Consider the following 11,271-nt stretch of genomic DNA (forward strand, 5'->3'; position numbering starts at 1 on the left):
CTTGCATGGCCTAGTCAGAGCCCAGACTTAAACCCCATTGAAAATCTGTGGAATGACTTGAAGACTGCGGTCCACAAACGCTCACCATCAAATTGAACTGAACTTGAGCAGTTCTGCACAGAAGAGTGGGCAAATATTGCAAAGTCTAGATGTACAAAGTTAGTAGAGACGGAGACAAATCCCAACAGACTAAAGGCTGTAATTAAAGCAAAAGGTGGTTCAACAAAATACTGACACAAGGAGGTGATCCTTTCTCCAACTCGGTGATTCTGATTTTTTTTTTCTGACATGTTGGTGTTCTATCTTTCACTTGGATGTTATAAGCTGCACTGAGTAAATACAGCTGGATAAAACAAAAACTGTGTCTGTCTTCATTTCAGGCTGCAAAGCAACAAAATGTGATTATTTTAAAGGGGGGCGATTATTTTCTATACCCACTGTACATGTTGCTAAATTAAAACCAGAATAATCCTTACTAGTTTAATCCATTCTGGCTTTGTTAGAGATTCAGACTGTAATAACTATGTTCCAGTAAATGTTTTATGATGCATTTCAGACTGTAAGCTGATTTTGTATGTAGTTTTAACCCATATTCAGTGTAAAAAAATAAAATAAAACAAAAAAATTAAGTATTTTTTAAATTACTTTAACAGCTGTTTCAGTTTAGGATTTTTAATGGATACCAAAAAGTTAAAAAAAAAAAAAAGTGGCTTCTGACATATTTGGACATTACCTGTCGTGCTTAAAAACAATGGAGTTCAATATTTCCCACAAAGTGTAAGTGTATTGCATAAGTTTGGATACTCAGTAAGACAGCAGGACATTCAGAATTAGCAATCTGCATTTTTGTTAAGTGGCCACTGAGCCAATGTGCCGCCCATTCCTGGCCCCCCACACTTCCTCTCACTGCTACAGACCGAGATCATTCTCAATTCCCCTATGACCTGCATATCTGAAGATACAAGCTAGCTTTAAATCTAGCTATTTAGAGAGGACAAGCAGAATGTGTCACCCCATGCTCTTTAGAGTTGTGTTTGGATTTGTTCTTGGCCCTGGTCTTGTTGTGCCTTGTCTGGTTTAAAGTCACGAAACATGAAATGATTCTTTAATTCTGTAGCAACATTAACACTGCAACAATAATACAATAATAATTATTAATATTATTAATCTACATTAATAACAATTTAAAATAGTACTAAATTAAGTCATTTTAATTAATTGTAATTAAAAGAGATTAATAATATTGATTTATTTATATTTATTATTATTCAGCTATAGTATAACCAGTATAAAAATATAATAAAATATATTAATTAATATAAAACTAGCACAGATGTGTTTAAATTTAATTGTATGCGTTTTCATTTAATAAGCTGTGCAATGAGACTATGAATATGTATTTTTTTTTTTAAAGTGCAATAAGATCAGGAATATGTATTGAAAAAGTAAATGGTCAATGACTTGAAACGTGAAAAACGTGTAAAAGACAGTCAGATAAGAGTTCACAGGAAAAGGAAAAACATCAACTTTGCGAAGAAAAAAGAAAAATTCGTTCTAGAACAGCCAAACGTCTCTTTCATCATGCCTGAACTGAAGATGACTGTATGAGAACATCATGAGACACAATTTTGTATCACAACAGAGCTCAGTAGAGGCATGTCATTTTCCAATTAGAGCTATTTCTGGAGGCCGATTGTCAGCTATGCAAGACAAGGATGCACAAACACAACATTTTATTTTCATACCTGAAACTGGAGTTGGTTTCAGCAGTGTGCTCATTCACAGCTCCTCAGGCCCTGAGCGCTCTGAAAAACACATTTGCTTGGGTTACTAAAATGTGATTTGTCTCAGTCTCTGAAGTGAAAGAGGTTCAAATAAATATCAGCATCTAAAACGTCTAGGACAAGAAGTAAATCTAATCCAGGTCATCTGGTAAGAAAATCCTGACATGCATGTAAATAATAGAGTAAATTGTATTTATACCCGAGGGGGTTATACAGAACAAAAAAATACAATATGCAAGGAATAACTGAAAACAGACCGTTGAAATATTAATGTAAAATGCAAAACGAGTAGAGAGGCTGTTACAAATAAACAATTATATTGTTAAGCCTTTTATCAATAGTAACTCTTTATCTGAATTTTTTATGTAACTGCTTTTAAAATGAATAAAGTTTTTTTTCCCTTCAGTCAGGTGAACCATATTTCAACCAAACAGACCATCCAGCCAATTAGACTAAAATCATTTATTGCAAAAAATGTCAAATAAAGCAAATATCCAGTTTAAAATGTTTTCCACGTTTTCTCTCAAAAACAATGAAGATTGACATTTAATTTCTAAGATGAATTAACGGATATATTATTTTATCTTTATGCACCAATACATAGTAAAAATGTATTCTCTAAAATATATTTACTCAAACAATAAAAATGGACAAGAACTTCACACTAGTAATGTATTTGTGTTTCATTACTGTGATTAAATCAGTTTTACACTGATTCATTGAAACACAATGAACACATTTCTCTAATTTCGTAATGAGGTTTAAAACCATTTAAAACATTTGCATGCTCGTATTCTGAAACATAATGACGATTCCAACTCAACAGTGAAAAATAACACACAGTAGCATCGGGATGGTATAATATAAAACATCACATTAGCATCTGATTTATGAATTCACAAACTTTGTCTGTATAAACTCCAAGTGAACTCCTGTTTTTTTGTCTACCATGTGAGACACACATCACAAGTTATATTAATATTAATAATATCAGTCACCACATTCACACACGGCCTTCTCGGAAATCACCTCATTCAGTCACAACTCAAAGCAATTGTTCTATCTTTGCCTAATTAACACAGAGGCTGCTCATTACCGTCGCATCCGACAGACCTCCTCCCTCACAGTTACCTCGGCAGAATAATGAACTCCTGCACTGCAGACACACACTGTGACATTCTAGTCATTACAGTCAATTACTGTATGGAGTGTCAGAGCACTGAAAAAGGGGCATTTTAGTATTTTATTACAGAAGGTAAAGTCGACTGTAGTTTGAATGATATCTGGTACGTGTTCAGGGTAATAAGCAGTAAGATAAGATTAGATTAAGGACACTGCACCATAGTACAAAATAAAAAAAAAAGTGTTATCAAATGTCACAACAAATGTACGCACAAAAGGAATTCAAGCAATGTGCACTTTACCGTATATAACAGGGTGTGTAAAAGTAAACTGGTCAAACAGCACTGGTCTCCCCATCTGCCCAACACTAAGGAATCAGCTCATTAAAGCTGCAGTGCGTAACTTCTGGCACTCTAGTGGTTAATAAACAGAACCGTGTGTGTCTTGCGGAAGAACATTGTAGCCGGAGCTACTTCTCTCTGTTTATGTCTATGACGAATCAGGCAGGTACTGGGCTACTCCGCAGCGGTACCTCCCCGAACCAGTCTAAAACAGTCCAAATATAAACACTTATTAGTAAGTGATTCAGGACAAGCCAAAAACATGGTTTTGGAAAATGGATTCATGGTGTACTCACTTAATATATCAATTTTTATAAATTTTGAACACAAAAAAAAAAAAGTTACGGACTGCAGCTTTAAAGTAAATATGAATTCACAACTGACCCCATTCAATTTCTTAAAGGAGCTGTAACGACTTGTGCTTTACAAGAAAACAGTAAGCATTAAGTGTTACTTGCGGTTTCTTTGTAGTTATTTCTGAAATATACCAGTAGGGGTGTGCGATATTGACAAAAAATGATATCTCGATATTTTCTGGGATTTTATCTATAACGATAATTAGACAATATTTAGCCGAGTGTGTTATTGTGCTGGTACCTTAAGGACTGCCGAAGACAGCTGACGCCTAATGTTTTTAATATTCTGTGTGGTGGTCAGTTCATACTGATAGAAATTAATCTTTTCCAATAAGTTTAAACTGATTTTTGCATTTTTACCTTTATAAAGCCATTTTTTCTAAAAGTATCCATTATCTTTTGAGTCAAATTCTTACATTTAATCAGGGAATTAGAATAATAAGACATTTGGGCTGTTACCAAGCAAATTAAATCCACACAGAAGCTGCATCTGAAGTGGCATTTAGATGCATTCACACACGTGTATTTCATTTAATGCAAGACATGAATGCATTTAACCTGCAATTACAAATGCATAAATAATGTTTTGATATATTAAACATAAAACGTTGAATACTGATATTTGAAATGATTTAAAACATGAAAAAGAAAAAAGAAAAAAAGAAAAAGCCGAAATGTGAAATTAAAACCACCAGCAGTTGGCAGCAAATAACTGTTAATAAGCGAGTCACTGCGATTGAACCGAATCATTTAAACGGTTGATTCATTCAAGAATGAAACACCGTCATGTTGCTCAGAGATACAAAACAGCGCTGTGGCTGTATTCGGAATGATTTTTGTTGGCGAAATAGAGCAAACACAAGCAATATGGTGTCTAAAACGTAAGTCTCTTAATTAACTTATTGTTTATTGTTATGTTGTTATGTTGATATGTTGAACTCAATGTCACATTTGTAATCATGGTTACATTTCACACTCGCGCAAATGAGTATTAGAGCCTGTAGCCGGTGAAGGAGCCTCCAACCACAAACCCAGACGTACATCGTCTGCTATAAGGTATTGCATTTTAACAAGTAATCTGAACGGCCTATATATGTGCAATATTTGAAATGGGTCCTATTATGCTTTTTCACTTTTCCAAGTTTAGTTAGTCTGTAATGTTGCTGTTTGAGCATAAAAAAAATCTGGAAAGTTACAAAGCTCAAAGTCCACTTCAAAAGGAGATATTTTATTTAACAGAAATCACTTTTCAAAAACTACAACGAACGACTCGTTTGGACTACAACGCATATTTTCCAGGATTTGTGATATCACAAATATCGACGAATGGGACGAGACCTGGTTGAGCTGCACTAGAGAAGGCAACGAGTGTTATCACTATGTTGGAGACGCGCTAGTTTTCACAAGGCAGACTAACTTAGAGTGATTACAATCATCCGGGTTTAAATTGCACTCAAATTGATTTGATATTGACGCAATATTTACACTGAAGCTGCAGTGGTAAGGGGCATGACATTTCCCGACCAGGTGCAGCTAACCAATCACAGCACACATTGGCCCAGCTAACCAATCACAGCACACATTGGCCCAGCTAACCAATCACAGCACACACTGGCCCAGCTAACCAATCACAGAATATTTCGTATTTCAGAAGGCTGGCCTTCATTTGATACAGGAACTATTCGAGCCGTTCATGCCAGACTGGGGAGAGAGGTCTTGTAATAATGTAAAATATGTGAAAAATAATGTGTTTTTCGAACAACCTAGTATGAGAGCCTGTTCTAGTACACCCCCAAAATAAAATCAAGACTTTGTAAAAGAGCATAATAGGACCCCTTTAACCGAGCCCTCACTAACTGAGTTTAACTCCAAAGTTATGTTAGAATGCATTTCATCCTTGTTTCTATGGCGGTGCGTTGGGCTCATCATGGGGCGCGCGGTCCTGAGCGCTGTATGACTGTGATGTGATGTGACCCCCCCCCAACCACGCCTTCTTTCTTTGCGTGCACATTTGGGCTGCATTATGCAAATATTTCCACATAGTGAGGTAGATATGTGGGGGCGTGTTAGAACGAGCCATTTTAGGGGGGGCGCGGCAGAGTCTTAACTTTGATAAAGAATATCTCTTTGGTTTTGAGACTTTAGTCTTTGCAACTTCAGGGATCTTATCTCTTCACAATCAGCTTGTAACACTCCAAAGAGAAAGGAAAACTTGAAATCGCATCATATGACCCCTTTAAATATAAACTTTAAAATAAATCTACTTTTGATTTTCACCATTGACTGCAGACGTTTTAGACCGATAACTTCCGTGCTCTGATGCGGCAAACTTGTCACAGGACGTGCGGTCCTAATAGCGATGTATGACTGTTGTATCCGAATATATATGAAATAGCCGTTTTAAATATTTTTATATTTAACATGTTAGTTTATCAATAGCCTATGTTTGAAAGTATATTATTTTGATTATTGGTGATGTCATAGGCTCTCTCGCGCGCGCCTGCGCGATTTAAAACACCACATAGTTATGAAATAGCCTATGATAAGTACAGAGAGTCTCTCTCTTGCCCCCACGCACGCACGATAATATCTTGTATTGGCGATCTCACAGGCTGGCGATATGACGATTTTTGAAAAATGACCATATCGCCCAACACTAATATATACACACACACACACACACACACAGTTGTCAATTTCACATACAATTTGCAGTATCTGTAATTTAGTATTGACCTGAATAAGATATTTCACATGAAAGATGTTTACATATAGCCCACAAGAGAAAATAATAGTTTATAACAACAAATAATAATTTATAAAAACGACCCCGTTCAAAAGTTTACATACGGTTGATTCTTAATACTGTGTTGTTACCTGGATGATCCATAGTTTTTTTTTTTTTGGTGATAGTTGTTCACGAGTCCCTTGTTTGTCCTGAACAGTTAAACTGCCTACTGTTCTTCAGAAAAATCCTTCAGGTCCCACAAATTCTTTGGTTTTTCAGCATTTTTGTGTATTTGAAGCCTTTCCAACAATGACTGTATGATTTTGAGATCCATCTTTTCACACCGAGGACAACTGAGGGACTTATACACAACTATTACAGAAGTTTCAAACACTCACTGATGCTCCAGAAGGAAAAACAGTGCATTAAGAACCGAATGAAGATGTGTACATTTTCTTATTTTGCCTAAAGATCTTTTTTTTTTTTTTTCATTTAGTACTGCCCCTCAGAATCTACAGAAAATACTTTACATGTTTCCCAGAAGACAAAATAAGTTCAATTTACCCTGATCTTCAAATTCAAAAAGTTTTCTCTATGATAGATCAGTGTGCCACACTCATAAATGCTCCTTTGATGATTAATGTTGATAAAATCCTTCAGGTCCCACAAATTCTTTGGTTTTTCAGCATTTTTGTGTATTTGAAGCCTTTCCAACAATGACTGTATGATTTTGAGATCCATCTTTTCACACCGAGGACAACTGAGGGACTTATACACAACTATTACAGAAGTTTCAAACACTCACTGATGCTCCACAAGGAAAAACAGTGCATTAAGAACCGAATGAAGATGTGTACATTTTCTTATTTTGCCTAAATATCTTTTTTTTTTCATTTAGTACTGCCCCTCAGAATCTACAGAAGATACTTTACATGTTTCCCAGAAGACAAAATAAGTTCAATTTACCCTGATCTTCAAATTCAAAAAGTTTTCTCTATGATAGATCAGTGTGCCACACTCATAAATGCTCCTTTGATGATTAATGTTGATTAATAGGATACATTAAGGAATGTTTTGTGTGTGGGGAAATGGCACGTCATATTCTTGACATTCTTCACGTTGGTCATTTTAGTAGCATGAAAAACCAAAACGGTTATTCAAATAGGGATTAAATCATGTAGAGAAAGCGAGCAAAGAATTTTCCCCATCACTTGAAACTGATTTTTTATTTTCAAGCCAACACTCACTGAAGCGGCATCCTCCCATCATCTGTTCCATCAGAGGGCGCACATCTAAAAAAAAAAAAACTGGCAGATCACAGTACAGCCACACGCGTAGAATCGAGTGCATTTCTTTTCGTTTTATGCAAAAGGCAAAAATAATTAGGCTTCTTATATCTAAAAAGTGAAATATTCAGTAACATGCAACTGCAACTTCAAGCGGTTTCAAGCACTTTATTCAAAATCCAAGTGCTTTTCATTTTCAAACCTTGAAAACACTACATTAAAATTCAAGCATTTTCAAGGATTTCAAGCACCTGAGCAAACCCTGATATTAGAATGATTTCTGAAGGATCATGTGACACTGAAGACTGGAGCAATGAGGCTAAATTTTCAGCATTTAACACAGGAATGAATTACATTTTAAAATAGTCAAATAGAACTTTACAGCATTGCTATTTTTACTGTATTGGCCTTGGTGTAGCCTTCTCCTTAAAATACTTTTAAAATCTTAGCAACCCCAAACTTTAACCAGAATTTCAAGCACCTGAGCAAACCCTGATATTAGAATGATTTCTGAAGGATCATGTGACACTGAAGACTGGAGCAATGAGGCTAAATTTTCAGCATTTAACAGGAATGAATTACATTTCAAAATATAGTCAAATAGAACTTTACAGCATTGCTATTTTTACTGTATTGGCCTTGGTGTAGCCTTCTCCTTAAAATATTTTTAAAATCTTAGCAACCCCAAACTTTAACCAGAATGAACAGTATCAGGAATTGACAATAAAATATTTGTACATTAGTCCAGCCAAATTAACAAGACGAGTTTGCCAATCCTTGTTGGCAGGATGAAACCTCAACACATGAGTCAAGGATTCAGCGACGTCTTCACCATCACTGTGCAAACAACAGGAAACATGGATAGCAGATAATATGATTCAGGGATGGTTTATCAGGCCAGCAGACATGATGATTCACTTTGGTTTGCAAAACCTGTATTCTTTCTTTGCAAACATGTGTTCATCGACTGCTGCGATCCTCAGTACTAAACGACATTAATGTGTAGAAGGGAAAAATAGCAATTTGCCTTGTATCCCAAATCTTAAGGGTGCTGAAAGCAATGATAAAATGATGAGAGGTCCTATAACAATACCCTGAATTGCATTCTCTGTGCTGATTTTGTGAGGAAATCTGTGGATATGGATTTAAATTGGTCAAATATATCAGATTGGTCATAGTACTACAATTCTATGCGCTGAAAGCAGAATCAAATTAACCAAAATATTAAAGCCAATATCAGTGCTGTTATCGTTAACCAAATCTAAAAGCATTAAAAATGGTTTTGCGTTAATTGATATAATGGAATGAAAATTAAATGTTGCCTTGGAATCTAACTGAAATTAAGCTGAAGTACTAAAATTACTAAAACTAAAATCTAAATAAATGAAAACTGAAAAATTATTAAAAAATTACTAAAAGGTAAAAATTATAATGAAACTAAAAATATAAAAATAAAAGCCAATTCAAAATAGTAACAAATACTATAATAGCATATAAATAATACTAAAATAACACTGGTCAGTAAGAAATCAAAATTGGCACAATTACTAATGCATGTTTTTTGTTATTGTGCATGATTTTTCGGTGCACATTATTCCATAATAAACATCTAATTTGATTTAGAGGTAGTAGCTAAACCCTAATATATACACATGACATTTATCAACAAATACACACTTCCATAATAATACTGATAATTTCAGGGGGGGAAAAATTTGTGTATATATGTTATATCACAATATGTAACATAGTAAACATGCAACATAGTAAATCTAAAAGGTTTAGTTAGCCTATTGCACCTATTGTTCATTCCATTTTTTCCCCTTAAATTTCCAAGAAAAAGAAAGGATAGGAAATTTGTGGCAGCACTTTAGTTTAACTAATTGTTTATTAGCATGCATATAACTAGCATATTGACTGTTTATTAGTACTTATAATCACATATTCTGCGTGAGCATATTCTACATTCCTTAATCCTACCCAATACCTAAATTTAACTACCCTAACTACTAATAAGCAGTAATTAGGAGTTTGAGGCAAAAGTCTTAGTTAATAGTTTGTTAATAGCAGGGGCACCGCTAAGATATTTAGATATTTTATAAATACTTTAGCTGGGTTTCCACAGGCAGGGTCACTGACATTTATCAACAAATACACACTTCCATAATAATACTGATAATTTCAGGCGGGAAAAAATTTGTGTATATATGTTATATCACAACATGTAACATAGTAAACATGCAACATAATAAATCTAAAAGGTTTAGTTAGCCTATTGCACCTATTGTTCATTCCATTTTTTTCCCTTAAATTTCCAAGAAAAAGAAAGGATAGGAAATTTGTGGCAGCACTTTAGTTTAACTAATTGTTTATTAGCATGCATATAACTAGCATATTGACTGTTTATTAGTACTTATAATCACATATTCTGCGTGAGCATATTCTACATTCCTTAATCCTACCCAATACCTAAATTTAACTACCCTAACTACTAATAAGCAGTAATTAGGAGTTTGAGGCAAAAGTCTTAGTTAATAGTTTGTTAATAGCAGGGGCACCGCTAAGATATTTAGATATTTTATAAATACTTTAGCTGGGTTTCCACAGGCAGGGTCACAATTATCTACAGTGTATGAAGCTAAAGGTTTTTGGGTTAAGGTTCATAATGTAGAACATTTTTATCATTGTATGCTGTGTGTGCATAGGTAGCTAGCAAACAAAGAATACAGCTGTTAAGCTAACAGTCACATTTAGCGGAGTAAGATCATGATTGAGAAACGTTGGATACTGCTGGAAATGCTGCTATGGGGTATCCTATTTATTATTTTAGGTTCTGAATGAATTCTGTTACTGATACCTAATGGTCAAAAGCAATAGCAAAAGTAATGGTTCAATATTATTAAATTGCAGACAAATATTTTGAATAGCTATATGGCTATTATCAGTATTATTCATACACTACATTGCCAAAAGAATTGGGACACCCCCCTCTAATGAAAAGGTTTGACTACTTTAGTAATTTCCACAAGTACAAATCTTAATGTTTAAGAATATAATGCTGTTCTAGGGAATTGTGTGCTTCTAATTTTTACCAATAGTTGGAGAGGACCCTTTTCTATTCTAACACGACAATGCCTCTGTGTATAAGGCAAGGTTAAAAAAGAAATGATTGATTCTGTCAGTGTGAAAGAACTTGACTGGTCTGCATAAAGCCAAGTCCTAATCCCAGCTGAACACCTCTGGTGTGACTTTAAAGGGGTCATATGATGCGATTTCAATTTTTCCTTTCTCTTTGGAGTGTTACAAGCTCTTGGTGCACAAAGAAGATCTGTAAAGTTGGAAAGACTAAAGTCTCAAATCCAAAGAGATATTCTTTATAAAAGTTAAGATTCAACCACGTCTACCTAAAACGGCTCGTTCTAACACGCCCCCACATATCTATGTCACTATGTGGGAAGATTTGGATAACGCCGCCCAAATGTTCACGCAAAGAAAGAAGGCGTAACTTTTATTCTCACTGTAGTGTTGTTGTTGCCGCCGCCATGTCGTGAAGACGCTGTGTGTTTCGTTGTGAAAGCGAAACTACTTTGTTTGGCCTTCCAAAAGAGGACAATATCTGCTTCGTCATGCCTAGAGCTGATCCGTGCTGGTTGC

The 11,271-nt window shown here is 35.0% G+C and overlaps 1 protein-coding gene across 2 annotated transcripts in view; it reads right to left on the minus strand.

Annotated features, from left to right (window-relative positions):
- The window catches only part of LOC107559778 (tight junction-associated protein 1-like), a 58,150-nt gene that overhangs the window by 41,764 nt on the left and 5,115 nt on the right, over positions 1 to 11,271 (minus strand). For both annotated transcript variants that reach the window (XM_016243729.1, XM_016243730.1), the window contains exon 2: positions 1,746 to 1,805. The gene's annotated coding sequence lies outside the window, so the exon portion shown is untranslated. The remainder of the gene's footprint in view (positions 1 to 1,745; positions 1,806 to 11,271) is intronic.

This window comes from Sinocyclocheilus grahami, unplaced genomic scaffold, assembly GCF_001515645.1.
Source record: "Sinocyclocheilus grahami isolate Dianchi unplaced genomic scaffold, SAMN03320097.WGS_v1.1 scaffold698.1, whole genome shotgun sequence".
Classification (NCBI taxonomy): domain Eukaryota; kingdom Metazoa; phylum Chordata; class Actinopteri; order Cypriniformes; family Cyprinidae; genus Sinocyclocheilus; species Sinocyclocheilus grahami.